This window comes from Sebastes fasciatus, chromosome 15, assembly GCF_043250625.1.
Source record: "Sebastes fasciatus isolate fSebFas1 chromosome 15, fSebFas1.pri, whole genome shotgun sequence".
Classification (NCBI taxonomy): Eukaryota; Metazoa; Chordata; class Actinopteri; order Perciformes; family Sebastidae; genus Sebastes; species Sebastes fasciatus.
In genome coordinates, this window is record NC_133809.1 from 3,428,077 (window position 1) to 3,445,322 (window position 17,246).

Genomic DNA, 17,246 nt, shown 5'->3' on the forward strand with positions numbered 1-17,246 from the left:
TCCTAATCCAACTACGGCATCACTTCACCTTTACTATGTCACATTGGGTCTAAATCACCAAAGACTGTTACTATTCATAAATGTGTGCACTTTGTAATAAATTACCATTCAATTCAGTCTCTTCTGATTTTATTCTCAACAGAATAATCCAACGAAGGGTGCAGAAGCGTTTTCAGCGTAATAAATGAAGCGCTGGGATAAAAGAGGAGTGTAATCAGGGCGGGCTTTAAAGTGCAGGTGATTTATAGCGGGGCAGCTAAACTGAAATATTACTAACAATTGTATATTTTGCGATAAAAGCTACAAATTTGGCACAGATGTAGATATAGATATCGGGGCTGCCAATTTGGCCCATGGATGTATGAAGAGAACTGGATCCAGCGTTGGAGGCGGGGCCCCGGTCATTCCTATGAGAGTTGCTCAGTGGCGCTAAATGGCTCGACTTCCGTCTGGAAACGTACCCGGATCTTGGCGGATCTTGGGCAACTGGGACATGCACAGTAGCGTCCGCTCGGTCACATGACTCGGTCACGGGGTCCCAACGTCACGGTCTGGGTTTCATTCACATGAACAGAGGAAAGGAAATAACACTGGATTCAGCTGTTAGTGCATTTTACAACTTTAAAAACATATTTTTTTTAAATAAGGGCTATTCAAGTGTTCGTACTGGGAAGTTGATTCACCTCAAAAAAATGTATCTGCTGAGTTACAGACGTCTCTTTCCCAATGTAAGTCAATGGGAAAAGTCTTTTTGGGCCCAATGGTATCACCTGACGGACACGGAAGTTGCAGTACCACCGTTTGGACACTACGAAAGTTGGGATCGGCGACCGGCGCTCTTCCTGGGGACTTGATTTGGCCCCTGAGGGATGTGGTCGCCAAATAGGCGCTTAAAATTCGAAAATGTTGCAGAAAACTGATTTTAAGACTCTTGATTATTTCCAAGATGTGTTCAAGCTGATTAGATCAGATGTCAGAAGATCAGACATGTTGTCTTTTTTACTTCTTTATTTTTCAAGAGTACTTTTTAAAAGCTAATAACCTGAGAAAAATGCAAAAACCAAATAAAAGGAGGGTCTGGGTATTATCAGATAATCCATAATTAATGTTCGTTTTTGAATTACAAATTAATTATGGATTATCTGATAATACCCAGACCCTCTGTTAGCCGGATAAACCCACTTCAGTTCACACTTTAACACACATGAACATGATGGAATGATGGAATGAACGAGCAGCCTCTCAGGTCATTAAACACATCATGAGAGTGTCGGTGTTCATACCTTCACAGGTGAACAGGAACCGTCTGCAGACACGCTGGGACGCGTGTCAACCTCCTCACAACAAGTGTTTTCTACTATAAAGCTGATTCTTTTCAGTGTTTCTCAATGCCTGTAACACTTAACGCATTGTAACGGTGATAATTAGAGAGCAGACAGCAACGTAACAGCGCAGAGGTTCACTAAATGCTGTAATATCGCTGCAATCCTCAACACAACACACCCAACATGTGCGTTTGATGCTGGACACACGGACGAGACCAACTCGGACCGGAGGGGTGGCAAGATGTTGTTTAATCTACATAAAAATACTAAAAGTGGGTCCGTTTTTAGAAATGTGGGGTCAAAGTATGGCTAAGTATAAAATGTAGAATTAGCTCCATTTTTTCATATAAAGAGTTAACACTGGCAACAGAAACCCCTACTTATGTCCCTGCTTTTAAATGGACAGTTAGGGAATAGAATAAAATAAAATAAAATAAAATAAAGTAGTTATAAAATATTTTTTTGTACTTTACCTTTTCCATTTTATGCTACTTTATACTTCTAATTTTTTTAAAAAAGCAAAGGTTTATTTAAAGTAAATATGAGACTTCAGCAGTGTAAGTTAATCAAATCAAGCTGGTATCTTCCAAAGTTATGGTGTTTTTGGTATGAAAAGTCTTGTATCAAACAACAATTTAATTATTAGGTGAGCAGTGTATAAAATATATTATATAATGTTATAAATGTTACAGGTGCTGAATGTAGTTTTCATTGGGTATCAATGACACAAAAAGGTAAAAGGCCAACAAGCTCAAAGATCAACAAGCTCAAAGCTGGAACCACAGCAGGTTAAAACAAACTCAGCATAACAATAGAAACTATTGTTGATTAAATGGATTTGCTTTGTTTAAAGAGAACTTTTCTTAAAGGTATAATATGCAACATTCGTTGGCCCCGTTCTCATCCGTCAAATATGGCCACAAAGCATCTAAAGGAGGACTTGTGCCCATTGATGTGTAGCCTAATGCTTGTGTCTTGGTATCAGAAGCCGAGGGACGTGACAAAGCGGTGGTATTTGACCACCTGAACGGGCTGCACACCCTGCACGCCGTTATTGGCTGGAGGTTACACCCCCACGTGGGGCCAGACGACCAGACCCTTACCAATAGAAGTTTAGTGTGATAATAGTATACTTATTTTAAACTTAAAATAAGAGAGTATACTTTCAGTTTATTTGTATGTACTTATCAGAGATATACTTAAGTATACTTGGCTTATACAGACAAGTATACAGTAAAGTCAGAGTATACTTGGTTTATACTTAATATTTTGATTGAGATAAGAAAAGTATAATTAAGTATTCTTGCCTTATACAGAAAGGTATACTTGGCTTGTAAGTATATAACTATTAAACTAACAGTAAACCTATTCAGTTGAAGTATAGTTCAGAGTATAGTTGCAATAAAAAAATACAACTTAGATGTAAACTAGTTGTGTACTCAAAGCTGACTGTTCTTACACTTAAAGTATCCTTTTATAACTAAAAAGCCAATAAGCCAAAAGAACTGCTGCTGCAGCTGCTGCTGCTGCTATTGCTTCTGCAGCTGCTGCTGCTGCTGCAGCTGCTGCTGCTGCTATTGCTTCTGCAGCTGCTGCTATTGCTTCTGCAGCTGCTGCAGCTGCTGCTGCTGCTATTGCTTCTGCAGCTGCTGCTATTGCTTCTGCAGCTGCTGCAGCTGCTGCTGCTGCTATTGCTTCTGCTGCGGCTGCTATTGCTTCTGCAGCTGCTGCTATTGCTTCTGCAGCTGCTGCAGCTGCTGCTGCTGCTATTGCTTCTGCTGCTGCTGCTATTGCTTCTGCTGCTGCTGCTGCTGCTGCTGCGGCTGCTATTGCTTCTGCAGCTGCTGCTATTGCTTCTGCTGCTGCTGCTGCTGCTGCAACAGTCCAATGCTGCTCCCGCAGCAGGACCAATTCCCACTTCGTCCCACTTCCAACATTCGTCTCCTGGATCACCTCGTCTCTTTTCCTGTTACAAACACAGCACATCATTTAAAATGCATACAGTGGGTATTAAGATTTAAGGTGCAAGTGTGGGTGGGCGATATGGATAAACATGTCTATCATGCCAAATGTAAATTTATATCACGATTATGTACAGTATGTTGTGAATTTGACTGTTTTATTGAAACTAATTTGAGAAATACTAGATAAAGATAGATGGAATAACAGAAAGAAAGATAAATAAAATAACAAGTAGGGACAATGTACTAATGTTACTATTTCCTATAAATAAATAGTCCTGAGTCCCATAATAGCTACAACAAACAACGGGCCTTATGCAAGAACATCTTCATATTCTTATCTTAACTTTCTCATACTTCTTTTCGTACCGTCGTACAAGTGTGTCACGTCAGATTCAGCAAACGCTCCTAACTTCAGATAACCGTGGATGTTTATGTGCTGTCAGTCATTTCTTTGAACAGCAGTTTATGTCCTGAAATCTAAGTCGACTGAGACCAAAACAACTAATTATTCAACTAATCCACTAAGAGGGGCAGTTCTACTCATTTGAATAGAAAAGGGACAATTTTGCGCCAAATGTCAGAATATTTCCTAATTTAAATATGTGTAATTATCACAGGAGCACCGAGACGCTGTTGGCTAAGCAGCACAGTTACGGGTGTATTTCACCCTCTTTGAGAGTTTCTTTTTGTCTTATTTGTGGAACTGATTGAGTTTCTGACAAGAGAGAGAGACCACCAGGGTGGGAGATTAGATTATTAAACATCTACTGCTGGAAACACAGAAACTACCAAGTAGGCATCAGAAAATCTAAGTAAAAGTAGATTCTGTTCCCACTCAATGATTTCTACAATCTTTTTAAAGTACTTCCCACTTTAACTCCATCATGTGGGATCATTCTAGGACAATATGAGTATTATAAGGATGTAAAGGCCCAAACATTCACAGCTGTTCTGGTCTACAAGAAAAGGAAGATGATTTTACTGACTTTAGTGTCTGTCAGCGACAGAAAAGATGAATGTAACCATGCTGGAAAGGTTTTAATGATGTTCACAGCTTCATCAGGATATATTCAAAAAGAGTGTGAAAGAATGTTTATGAGGTTAACAGATTAGACTCACATAGTGTCTGCAGAACGGACCGAAACACCATCATCTGCCTCTGGATCCATGTCTGGATCTTCAGGCCTGCAGAAAGTGATAGTTACTGTTACTTCATCAGTATGAAAATAAACATTTTAATGTTAGTAAAAACGTACTCCTGGTTAGGAGAGGGGGGGCTTTCTTTAACATTTACGAGATTTTGTAACTGGCCTGACCTAGTACGCTGACGTTCTGAGCGTCTGGAAGAAACCCCGTAATCATCTCATTTTTGTCTCTTGCAGTCTTTTTTAAATTTTTTTACAGATTATATTACAGGATATAGTGACATTTTGGGCAAACATGACAAAAAGTTATTTTTCATAAAAGTTGCCGACTGTAGTTTTATTTAACTTTAACCGTGTCAATTTATGCAGTTACATTTTAATGTAAATTAAAGCTTACTTTAGAAGGGACATTTTGCTGGTACGGACTCTAGTAGACAAGAGAGAAAGACCACCAGGGTGGGAGATTAGATTATTAGACATCCAGACACAGAAACTAACAAGTAGGCATCAGAAAAGATAAGTTAAAGTAGATTCTGTTCCCACTCAGTGATTTCTACAATCTTTTTAAAGTACTTTCCACTTTAACTCCATCATGTGGGATCATTCTAGGACAATATAAATATGATCAGGGTGTAAAGTCCATGAGACGAGTTAAAACAAGCTGAGCAGCACATTGATCTGACATTGTGGTTATATCAAGTAAACTTCAACATCTGCAGGTTTCAAATCCTCTAATGGAAGAATTAGCTGCTGTTGTTTGTGTGTTCGTCATCGATTGTTCCATTTTATAGTCTTCAAATAGAGAAAGATAAATGCAGGTTGAGTTTCAGCTTCTGTCCACTCTTTTTGCTCAGTTAAACAACAAAATAAATGACCTGAAGAGAAAAACAGAAAAACAGAAATAAAACTATTTTGTTTTCATGTGAAGACGAGTAAAACAGTCGCCTGAAGCACACTGTCGTTCTCCTTTTTCACTCCACAAAATAAAAATTCTGATCTGTTTTTCTGTTTTGTTTTTTTGTTGAGCAGATTGAATAATATAATTAAACAGATGATAGAAAAAGATTACTTAAAGTATATAAAAGACTTAGTTACAATACCTTTAGATGGTGGAAAACACTGCGACACAGGTGAACGAGAGGCAAAAGTGAAACTAGTGAACTACTTAAACCCAACCGCTCAACACACGAAGGTGACTTTTATAGGAAAAGTAATAAAGTTAATTTTTAACAGGTTAGTTAAAAATTAATTTTATTACTTTACCTGTAAATGTCACCATAACACTGTATCAATATATATATATATATATAAATGGTAAATTGATAGTTACTGAAAATTTAGTTGAGTTATTTTACTGTTAAACAGCGAAATTATAATTAATACTATTTACTAATTATTAGTAATGCTTTAATGTTAGCGTGTGTGTGTAACAGTTTATTGTTTCACATAACATTATATACTATATTGTATTTGTTAATGATTATGAGATGATTTGTGTAAACCTTTACAAATCATCAGTAATCGTCTGTAAAATGTGTGCAACAATAAACTGTTAATAAATAGTCTACTAATGTAATCATAATGTCCATATCAATCATAATAGCCTGAAGAACACTGTCGTTCTCCTTTTTTCACTCCACAAAATAAAAAATTTGATCTGTTTTTCTGTTTTTTTTGTTGAGCAGATTGAATAATATAATTAAATAAACAGATGATAGAATAAGATTAATTAAAGTATATAAAAGACTTAGTTACAATACCTTTAGATGGTGGAAAACACTGCGACACAGATGAACAAGAGGCAAAACGAACTACTTACAGTAAACCCTAAACTCTCATCAAAGTCAACACAGGTGAAATCTGAAGGTAAAGTCCACACTGGAATCTGATATATAGTCTCCAGGTGATTTGTTAATCTTTCACAGGGGAGATATTAACACTTTATTATGGTCACCGTTGTAAATAAGCCTTTATTCTTAACTGACCTGCCTGGTTAAATAAATGTTATATATATATATATAGTGTGTGTGTGTGTGTGTGTGCGTGCGTGCGTGTGTGTGTGCGTGCGTGCGTGTGTGTGTATAACAGTTTATTGTTTCACACATAACATTTTATATACTCTATTATAAGTATTTATTAATGATTATGAATTGATTTTTTAAACCTTTAAGAAACTGTATGTAAAACATCTATAAACATTATATAGATAGATATTTGTGACACTTTATTAATGGTAAATAACTGCTTTGTAAACCATCTATAAACATTATTTGGATGCTATGTATTATAATACTTTGTTAAATGGTTGATAAATACTTTGTTTTATCTGTTAAAGGATGAATCCACTTTTACAAAAGACACGATCGACACCACAAATGTATAAACACTTGATTTTAATGAAGCTTATGTGTAAATTCAGTCATGAAGACTAGAGGTGCAATCTCATTCATGCTCATTCATTCTGGGTCTCTCTCTCATGGGCTATTACTGTCAGCTGATTATGGGCGTCTCTCTTTTCAGAGACCAATCAGATCTTGCCATATCTCCCTAAACCAATCACATCGTTGCTGTCAAAAGTTTAAAACTGTTCTCCTCTATGCTGTTTTCAGTGTCAGCACAAACTGATGCGACCCTCCACCACCCCATCACCTCCAGATTCATCCCATCAGAGTAATCCTGCTCCACTTCATTCATCCGATCTGCATCAATCTTCACTACCACCATCACCAGTGTCTAGACCCGGGGGGAATAATCCTAATCCAGCTACGGCATCACTTCACCTTTACTATGTCACATTGGGTCTAAATCACCAAAGACTGTTACTATTCATAAATGTGTGCACTTTGTAATAAATTACCATTCAATTCAGTCTCTTCTGATTTTATTCTCAACAGAATAATCCAACGAAGGGTGCAGAAGCGTTTTCAGCGTAATAAATGAAGCGCTGGGATAAAAGAGGAGTGTAATCAGGGCGGGCTTTAAAGTGCAGGTGATTTATAGCGGGGCAGCTAAACTGAAATATTCCTAACAATTGTGTATTTTGCGATAAAAGCTACAAATTTGGCACAGATGTAGATATAGATATCGGGGCTGCCAATTTGGCCCATGGATGTATGAAGTGAACTGGATCCAGCGTTGGAGGCGGGGCCCCGGTCATTCCTATGAGAGTTGCTCAGTGGCGCTAAATGGCTCGACTTCCGTCTGGAAACGTACCCGGATCTTGGCGGATCTTGGGCAACTGGGACATGCGCAGTAGCGTCTGCTCGGTCACATGACTCGGTCACGGGGTCCCAACGTCACGGTCTGGGTTTCATTCACATGAACAGAGGAAAGGAAATAACACTGGATTCAGCTGTTAGTGCATTTTATAACTTTAAAAACATATTTTTTTTAAATAAGGGCTATTCAAGTGTTCGTACTGGGAAGTTGATTCACCTCAAAAAAATGTATCCGCTGAGTTACAGACGTCTCTTTCCCAATGTAAGTCAATGGGAAAAGTCTTTTTCGGCCCAACGGCATCACGTGACGAACACACGGAAGTTGCAGTACCACCGTTTGGACACTACGAAAGTTGGGATCGGCGACCGGCGCTCTTCCTGGGGACTTGATTTGGCCCCTGAGGGATGGTCGCCAAATAGGCGCTTAAAATTCGAAAATGTTGCAGAAAACTGATTTTAAGACTCTTGATTATTTCCAAGATGTGTTCAAGCTGATTAGATCAGATGTCAGAAGATCAGACATGTTGTCTTTTTTACTTCTTTATTTTTCAAGAGTACTTTTTAAAAGCTAATAACCTGAGAAAAATGCAAAAACCAAATAAAAGGAGGGTCTGGGTATTATCAGATAATCCATAATCAATGTTCGTTTTTGAATTACAAATTAATTATGGATTATCTGATAATACCCAGACCCTCTGTTAGCCGGATAAACCCACTTCAGTTCACACTTTAACACACATGAATATGATGGAATGATGGAATGAACGAGCAGCCTCTCAGGTCATTAAACACATCATGAGAGTGTCGGTGTTCATACCTTCACAGGTGAACAGGAACCGTCTGCAGACACGCTGGGACGCGTGTCAACCTCCTCACAACAAGTGTTTTCTACTATAAAGCTGATTGTTTTCAGTGTTTCTCAATGCCTGTAACACTTAACGCATTGTAACGGTGATAATTAGAGAGCAGACAGCAACGTAACAGCGCAGAGGTTCACTAAATGCTGTAATATCGCTGCAATCCTCAACACAACACACCCAACATGTGCGTTTGATGCTGGACACACGGACGAGACCAACTCGGACCAGAGGGGTGGCAAGATGTTGTTTAATCTACATAAAAATACTAAAAGTGGGTCCGTTTTTAGAAATGTGGGGTCAAAGTATGGCTAAGTATAAAATGTAGAATTAGCTCCATTTTTTCATATAAAGAGTTAACACTGGCAACAGAAACCCCTACTTATGTCCCTGCTTTTAAATGGACAGTTAGGGAATAGAATAAAATAAAATAAAATAAAATAAAGTAGTTATAAAATATTTTTTTGTACTTTACCTTTTCCATTTTATGCTACTTTATACTTCTAATTTTTTTAAAAAAGCAAAGGTTTATTTAAAGTAAATATGAGACTTCAGCAGTGTAAGTTAATCAAATCAAGCTGGTATCTTCCAAAGTTATGGTGTTTTTGGTATGAAAAGTCTTGTATCAAACAACAATTTAATTATTAGGTGAGCAGTGTATAAAATATATTATATAATGTTATAAATGTTACAGGTGCTGAATGTAGTTTTCATTGGGTATCAATGACACAAAAAGGTAAAAGGCCAACAAGCTCAAAGATCAACAAGCTCAAAGATCAACAAGCTCAAAGCAGGAACCACAGCAGGTTAAAACAAACTCAGCATAACAATAGAAACTATTGTTGATTAAATGGATTTGCTTTGTTTAAAGAGAACTTTTCTTAAAGGTATAATATGCAACATTCGTTGGCCCCGTTCTCATCCGTCAAATACGGCCGCAAAGCATCTAAAGGAGGACTTGTGCCCATTGATGTGTAGCCTAATGCTTGTGTCTTGGTATCAGAAGCCGAGGGACGTGACAAAGCGGTGGTATTTGACCACCTGAACGGGCTGCACACCCTGCACGCCGTTATTGGCTGGAGGTTACACCCCCACGTGGGGCCAGACGACCAGACCCTTACCAATAGAAGTTTAGTGTGCTATTAGTATACTTATTTTAAACTTAAAATAAGAGAGTATACTTTCAGTTTATTTGTATGTACTTATCAGAGATATACTTAAGTATACTTGGCTTATACAGACAAGTATACAGTAAAGTCAGAGTATACTTGGTTTATACTTAATATTTTGATTGAGATAAGAAAAGTATAATTAAGTATTCTTGCCTTATACAGAAAGGTATACTTGGCTTGTAAGTATATAACTATTAAACTAACAGTAAACCTATTCAGTTGAAGTATAGTTCAGAGTATAGTTGCAATAAAAAAATACAACTTAGATGTAAACTAGTTGTGTACTCAAAGCTTACTGTTCTTACACTTAAAGTATCCTTTTATAACTAAAAAGCCAATAAGCCAAAAGAACTGCTGCTGCTGCTGCTGCAACTGCTGCTGCTGCAGCTGCTGCTGCTGCTATTGCTTCTGCAGCTGCTGCTATTGCTTCTGCAGCTGCTGCAGCTGCTGCTGCTGCTATTGCTTCTGCTGCTGCTGCTATTGCTTCTGCTGCTGCTGCTGCTGCTGCTGCGGCTGCTATTGCTTCTGCAGCTGCTGCTATTGCTTCTGCTGCTGCTGCTGCTGCTGCAACAGTCCAATGCTGCTCCCGCAGCAGGACCAATTCCCACTTCGTCCCACTTCCAACATTCGTCTCCTGGATCACCTCGTCTCTTTTCCTGTTACAAACACAGCACATTATTTAAAATGCATACAGTGGGTATTAAGATTTAAGGTGCAAGTGTGGGTGGGCGATATGGATAAACATGTCTATCATGCCAAATGTAAATTTATATCACGATTATGTACAGTATGTTGTGAATTTGACTGTTTTATTGAAACTAATTTGAGAAATACTAGATAAAGATAGATGGAATAACAGAAAGAAAGATAAATAAAATAACAAGTAGGGACAATGTACTAATGTCACTATTTCCTATAAATAAATAGTCCTGAGTCCCATAATAGCTACAACAAACAACGGACCTCATGCAAGAACATCTTCATATTCTTATCTTAACTTTCTCATACTTCTTTTCGTACCGTCGTACAAGTGTGTCACGTCAGATTCAGCAAACGCTCCTAACTTCAGATAACCGTGTATGTTTATGTGCTGTCAGTCATTTCTTTGAACAGCAGTTTATGCCCTGAAATCTAAGTCGACTGAGACCAAAACAACTAATTATTCAACTAATCCACTAAGAGGGGCAGTTCTACTCATTTGAATAGAAAAGGGACAATTTTGCACCAAATGTCAGAATATTTCCTAATTTAAATATGTGTAATTATCACAGGAGCACCGAGACGCTGTTGGCTAAGCAGCACAGTTACGGGTGTATTTCACCCTCTTTGAGAGTTTCTTTTTGTCTTATTTGTGCAGGTTTAGCGGCTACAAAAGCTGCACAATCCTTTTGTGAATTCACCCCTCAGTGTTTTAGTAACAAACCTGGTGGCTGCATCTGAACACTGATATTTCACCTTTCACAACCCAGATAAGACTCAGAACAGGTGTGTCCTCTACTCAAGTATTTAATCAGTTAATAAATAGTTATAATATATAATAGCGTCTCCTCATGAAGCTTTCTGTACTCAGCCTAGTAGACAAGAGAGAAAGACCACCAGGGTGGGAGATTAGATTATTAAACAATTACTGCTGGAAACACAGAAACTACCAAGTAGGCATCAGAGAATTTCAGTAAAAGTAGATTCTGTTCCCACTCAATGATTTCTACAATCTTTTTAAAGTACTTCCCACTTTAACTCCATCATGTGGGATCATTCTAGGACAATATGAGTATTATAAGGATGTAAAGGCCCAAACATTCACAGCTGTTCTGGTCTACAAGAAAAGGAAGATGATTTTACTGACTTTAGTGTCTGTCAGCGACAGAAAAGATGAATGTAACCATGCTGGAAAGGTTTTAATGATGTTCACAGCTTCATCAGGATATATTCAAAAAGAGTGAGAAAGAATGTTTATGAGGTTAACAGATTAGACTCACACAGTGTCTGCAGAACGGACCGAACCGCCATCATCTGTCACAACTTTCTTCTCCTTCTTCTCCTTCTTCTCCTTCTTCTTCTCCATCATCTGCCTCAAAGTCCTCCTCCTCCTCTGAGGAATAATCAGAGTCCGGCCTGCAGCAAGTGATAGTTACTGTTACTTCATCAGTTTGAAAATAAACATTAAATCAACTTGATATCAAACATGATAACAGGGTGTGGAATAAAGCAGAAGAGGTTCTACATGTGATGTGTGACTGTACAAAATGAAATGAAAATGATGCTACTTTCTGTGAACAGTCCCGTCTCACACACCTGACTGTCATCACCTGAGGAGTTTACCTATATACACTTCCTACATTAATGCTCCACCCTGTGGTCGATGTCAGAACTGCATGTCACCTTGTGTTGAAGGAAGGATCAAATAAAACAAACTACATTATGGCTCCAACAATCACTTTAACAGATATTTAAGATATCTGGTAGAGTAACAGTGTCCTTCTGATAATAAACTCTCTGTTATTCATGTGATCATCAGAAAAACACACTTTACCTACAAGACACTTACATGGATCTGTCAAAGGGACTCACTGGAGCAAAGAGCTGGAATATCTTCTACTACATTTTTTGGAGTTTTAACAATTTGGTATGTTAATGAAATGTTTTTAAACCAGTTGTCAAAAATGTGTCTATGCGTCTGTGTGTGTGTTAAAGGTTCTATTAAAGCTTACCTTTTGTTTTCTGCGATAAGCTTGCGGACCTCCATGGCTGTAGAGGAACCTTTGCTTTCTGTATCACTTCTGGTACAAGAGAGAAAGAAATTAGATTATTCAATACAAGACACAAAAAAGAGAGAATAAGAACATTTATCAATTTTTCTTTTCATTTAAATGACTGAACTGTTGTTAAAGCAACTTTATATATATGTATGTGTGTGTGCGTGATTGATGTATAGTATTTTGAAAATCAGTCCTTTAATTCTATTATATAGTTATCATTACTTATTTTTGTGTTATCTTTCGTCTAAAAAAAAATAAATAAAGAAGAAAAATGTATGAGTGACGATAAAATATTTGGTGGATATCTGCTTATCTATCTCAATAAAAAGACGACTAAGAAACACATCCAGCTGCAGCAACTGCTGGATACATAGAAACTACAAAGTAGGCCTCAGAGAAGTTCAGTAAAAGTTGACTCTGTAAAGTAACCCAGTTACCCCACTCCTCACTTTAACATGCATTATTATAAGATTATTATAAGGGTAATTATACATTAGGACTGAGACAAGTTATCAATGACTAATCACATTGATCTGACAGTACAGTTACATCAAGTCAACTTCAATATCTGCAGGTTTCAGATCCTCTAACTGAAGAACTTGCTGCATGTGACAACATGTTCATCTGTCAGTACTTTCATTATCTTATAGTCTTAAAGTGGAGAAATGGAGTTTCTGCTTTTCCTCACTCAGTGAAACGACTAAATAGTAGATTGATTGTTTGCTTTGTTTCTCAGACTACCGATATAAAGACGAAGAAAACAGTAACACGTCACATTAGACTCCTAATAAAATAATCAGATGCAGGTTCTACTCCATATTACCGACGCTGAATGGATGTTGATCATAGTGTTGAATTAAAACCAAACAACATAAATGAGACTTGTTCATCTGGTTTATTAGACTATTTTAAAACAGTGGGCCTACATAAAGCACTGCACTGTCAGCCTTATTACAGTTTTTCTCTATTGTTTACACACATTTTCTGAAAGCATGCCTCATACTCTCAGAACTCTACACACAAATCAAAAAACACACACACAATGGGCAAAACCCCTCAATTCTCCTGCAAAATGAAACTTTACATTCAAAACAATGTTATTTCTTCTCAAAATGGTATTTTGTTTTCAAATGACACACACAAACCATCATATGAATAGACATTTATAAGAACCAGTTGAACACTGATGTGCTCAATGTAAAACACTATGATGAATGGAAAACACTTCTTCTCCATTCATCATAATGACTTAGGCCTTTTTTTTGTTCAGTGTTACACTTACTACAGACAGTACTTACATATATAAGTGTGTTGTAAAATATTTTAGAATATTGTTTTTACACTCAGAACACACAAATACACGGTAACAAATATATTTTATTTTCCCTACAAAAACAATGTACACAGTGAACATCCCAACCAACACAAAGTTGCACATACAGAGGTCTACATACAAAACAACAGAAGAATTTACTGTATACAGTTACAGTAAAAAAAACTATGCTGCATCCTCTCTTCTGTTTCGGTCTGGCCACAGCACCTCATCCACATCACAAGCAATGTTTTCCCTGGCCAAGCAGCGGGGGAAATATCGCTTAGCATGTCGAATCCAGCCATGAAAAGCATCAACTGTTATATCTCCACATGCGTCTTCCATAGCTTGGAGAAGGGGTATACGCGTTTGTGGATTTCGGTCATACACTTTCCATGATTGCTAATTGTAACACTGTGTGACAGGTGTTTGCCCATGTGATGAGTCAGTGTGCATAGTAGGGCAATTGACTTTAGAATTTTGAATGACAGTGTGTTCCTTGTGAAAACGAGATTTTCTTCATGAAAATTGTGCCAAATGCAGAGAATTGTGTGTAGTGTTTTGAAAAAAGTGTGTTTTAGAACTGCAATTTGAGTGTAAAGCAGGAATTGTGCTTGTAGTTTAGCAGAATTGGTTCAGGGGGTTGCTGCATGAGTTACATGTTGTGGTCATTGTGTGTCAAGTACCAGTATTTGTGTGTAAACAATTGAGAAAAACTGTAAGTACACAATTAACATCCCTTTGTTACCAGATATTTAAGACATGTGGTCCTGTAACAGTGTCCTTCTGATAAAAAGGTTAATTGTTAAAAGGTAGATAGATAAATAAATAAAAAAGACAGAAAAAGAAAGAGAGAGATGTGTATATACTGTATATATACATACATATATATACTGTATATAAATATATATAAATACATACATAGACAGTATAAATACATACTTATCAAATAGATACATTAAAAGAGAAACAAAAATATTAATTCATTTTAATATTAATAATATTGAAGTCCTAATACAATCTATGTAGTGCATCAAACTATATTTAAATACAATAAACAAAGGTTTTGTTTTAGTGAATTTACATTTATGTGCTATTAAGTACACAATTAACATCACTTTGTTACCAGATATTTAAGTCATGTGGTCTAGTAACAGTGTGATTAAAACTCTTATTTTTCTGTTATTATTCATGTGATCATAGTAAAAACACACTTTACCTACAAGACGCTTAACATGGAGTCAAAGGGACACACTGGAGCAAAGAGCTGGAACGACTTCTACTACATTTATAATGTCTTTTGGAGTTTTAGCAGTTTTAATAAAATGTCTGTATTTTATATCCAATAAGCTTTTCTGTTGTTCCAGATAAAGCTCTAACGGTTTGATGCATTTTACACCTGAATCATATATTCTTATAGCAGTTCCTCTTCATTCTGTTCTTCTGTTAAAGGATGAATCCACTTTTCCAAAAGACACGATCGACACCACAAATGTATAAACACTTGATTTTATTCTCAACAGAATAATCCAACGAAGGGTGTAGAAGCGTTTTCAGCGTAATAAATGAAGCTCTGGGATAAAAAAGGACTGTAATCAGGGCGGGCTTTAAAGTGCAGGTGATTTATAACAGAAACTCTTCATTAACGTATAACTGAGGACAGTCTGAGAGCTGCACAGAGAGAGTATCACAGCATGACCATACTCCTCAGATTCATTCATTTAACTGATAAACAACTACAGATATTGGTGTTTAAAGATGCACTGGGCAAATGTGCTTCAAATGGAAGTAAAAAATGTCATTATTATATTGAATTAAACTGCAGAAATGCAGAAATTAACCAATTTTAAGTCAACCGAACAGCCAACACCACCGGTCTGATTTAGATATTTAGACTTCACCTGAAGGGATTATGCATCTTATTAAATATAACAAACACAAATAGGATCATTTCCTGACATACAAACTGCTATATAACTGAAGAACTGCAAACTCCTCCTAATGAATGCAATCATTATTGGAGTTCAAAGTGATTTTCAGGAGCATCAGAAACACCAACTCGCAGATGCCTTAACGCTGTTTCCATCCCACTTCAGCCACCAAACTCCTGGATCACCTCGTCACTTCTCCTGATAGAAACACAGCACATTATTTAAAATGCATACAGATTTCTTGACCCATTGTGTGCAACAAGAAGCTGGTTCTTCTGCCTGTAACATTCAGCCTCTGCATTAGATGTTCTGAGCAGAACGTGGCTGAACTACCAGGATCCAAAAAGGCATATGTTTCAATAATGCGATTTCCTTTGGCAGATTTCACCTTCACAGGGAGAATGGATAGAACACACCGGTCCTCACCGGCCTCTGCATGTCCACATGTTTTGAATGAAGATGGCTGTTCAGATGGTTCCTGCTGCCAAGCTGTTGCTTGCCTTTTGATATGAAGCACAGTGGGATGAGTTTTTCCACAAACCTTGCATGTCACGCGCCTCTCGCAATCCCTGCTCATGTGACCATCACCTAAGCATGCAAAGCAAACTCCCTTTTCCCTCAGAAACAGAATTTTCTCCTTGTGCTTCTTTCCCTTGAACTGTTTGCACTCGTCCAATGAGTGACTACGAGCGCAGCAGAGACATTCAGCCTTTTCAGCCTTGGCTGGATCTGATGTTGGTTCCTTAGCCTCCTCGGGCAAGTCCTTAGATGTTACTGTGGTGGCGACAATGTTTCCCTTCACCTTGTACCCAGACTGTGGCTTAAACCTGGTGAAAGGCTTCGTCCCAGTAACGCCAGATGATGGTTCCTGTATGTTGCCAAACAGCGGGTCGGAAAGAATTCTGACACGACGCTCCATGAATGTGACCAGATCAATGAAGTAAGCTCTGTAATTGCTTCTCTCCATTATGTCGTGAGCTACTGTCTTCCACTGTTCCCTCTTTTTGAATGGCAACTTTGAACTGATGGCTCTCATGTTTACAGGCATATCCAGTTCCTCCATGTACTGGAGTTCCCCCATCACGTTGCAACAGCCACGTAAGAACAAAGAGTACGCTTGGAGTGCTTTCACATCCTCAGATTTTATTATTTGCCAAGCCAAAGCCTTTTCAATATAAGCAGTTGTGATTTTGTGCTGATTGCCAAAGTGTTCCTGTAGAAGACCCTTCGCCACTGCATAGCCACGCTCAGGAGCCATATGTTGGCAGCTACGCACCAGTTCCTGCGGCTGTCCTCTGGTAAATTGTTCCAAATAATACAAACAATCTGCTTGTCCTGCCTTTTCCTCCACTCCTTGCTCAAAGGCTTTGATGAACGTCCTGTATTGGAGAGGATCCCCTTCAAATAAGGGAATATCTCTCGGTGGTAGAGACAGTGAATGCTGCTGCTGAACCAAAGCAGCTGTTATTTCATTTTGTCTGTGCATGATGGTAAGTATGTCCACAGGTGGATGTTGACCGACCAGATGCTGGTATGTAGGCTGCCTTTCCTTCTCCTTTAACT

General features: G+C 37.8%; 2 protein-coding genes and 1 long non-coding RNA gene across 4 annotated transcripts in view; all 3 read right to left on the reverse strand.

Moving 5' to 3' along the window:
* brf1a (BRF1 general transcription factor IIIB subunit a) overlaps window positions 1–1,550 on the reverse strand; it is a 143,517-nt gene extending 141,967 nt beyond the window's left edge. Inside the window, exon 1 of the mRNA XM_074661016.1 lies at window positions 1,284–1,550. The gene's annotated coding sequence lies outside the window, so the exon portion shown is untranslated. The remainder of the gene's footprint in view (window positions 1–1,283) is intronic.
* The window catches only part of LOC141783620 (uncharacterized), a 218,608-nt gene that overhangs the window by 9,829 nt on the left and 191,533 nt on the right, over window positions 1–17,246 (reverse strand). The window lies entirely within an intron of this gene.
* LOC141783640 (uncharacterized) lies at window positions 3,244–9,870 on the reverse strand. 2 transcript variants are annotated; one of them, XR_012597324.1, is made up of 4 exons: window positions 8,470–9,870; window positions 4,832–4,861; window positions 4,409–4,474; window positions 3,244–3,291 (listed from the first exon to the last, which is right to left on the reverse strand). It is a non-coding gene; the product is annotated as an uncharacterized LOC141783640 (long non-coding RNA). The 2 variants fall into 2 exon arrangements; XR_012597323.1 differs by lacking the exon at window positions 4,832–4,861.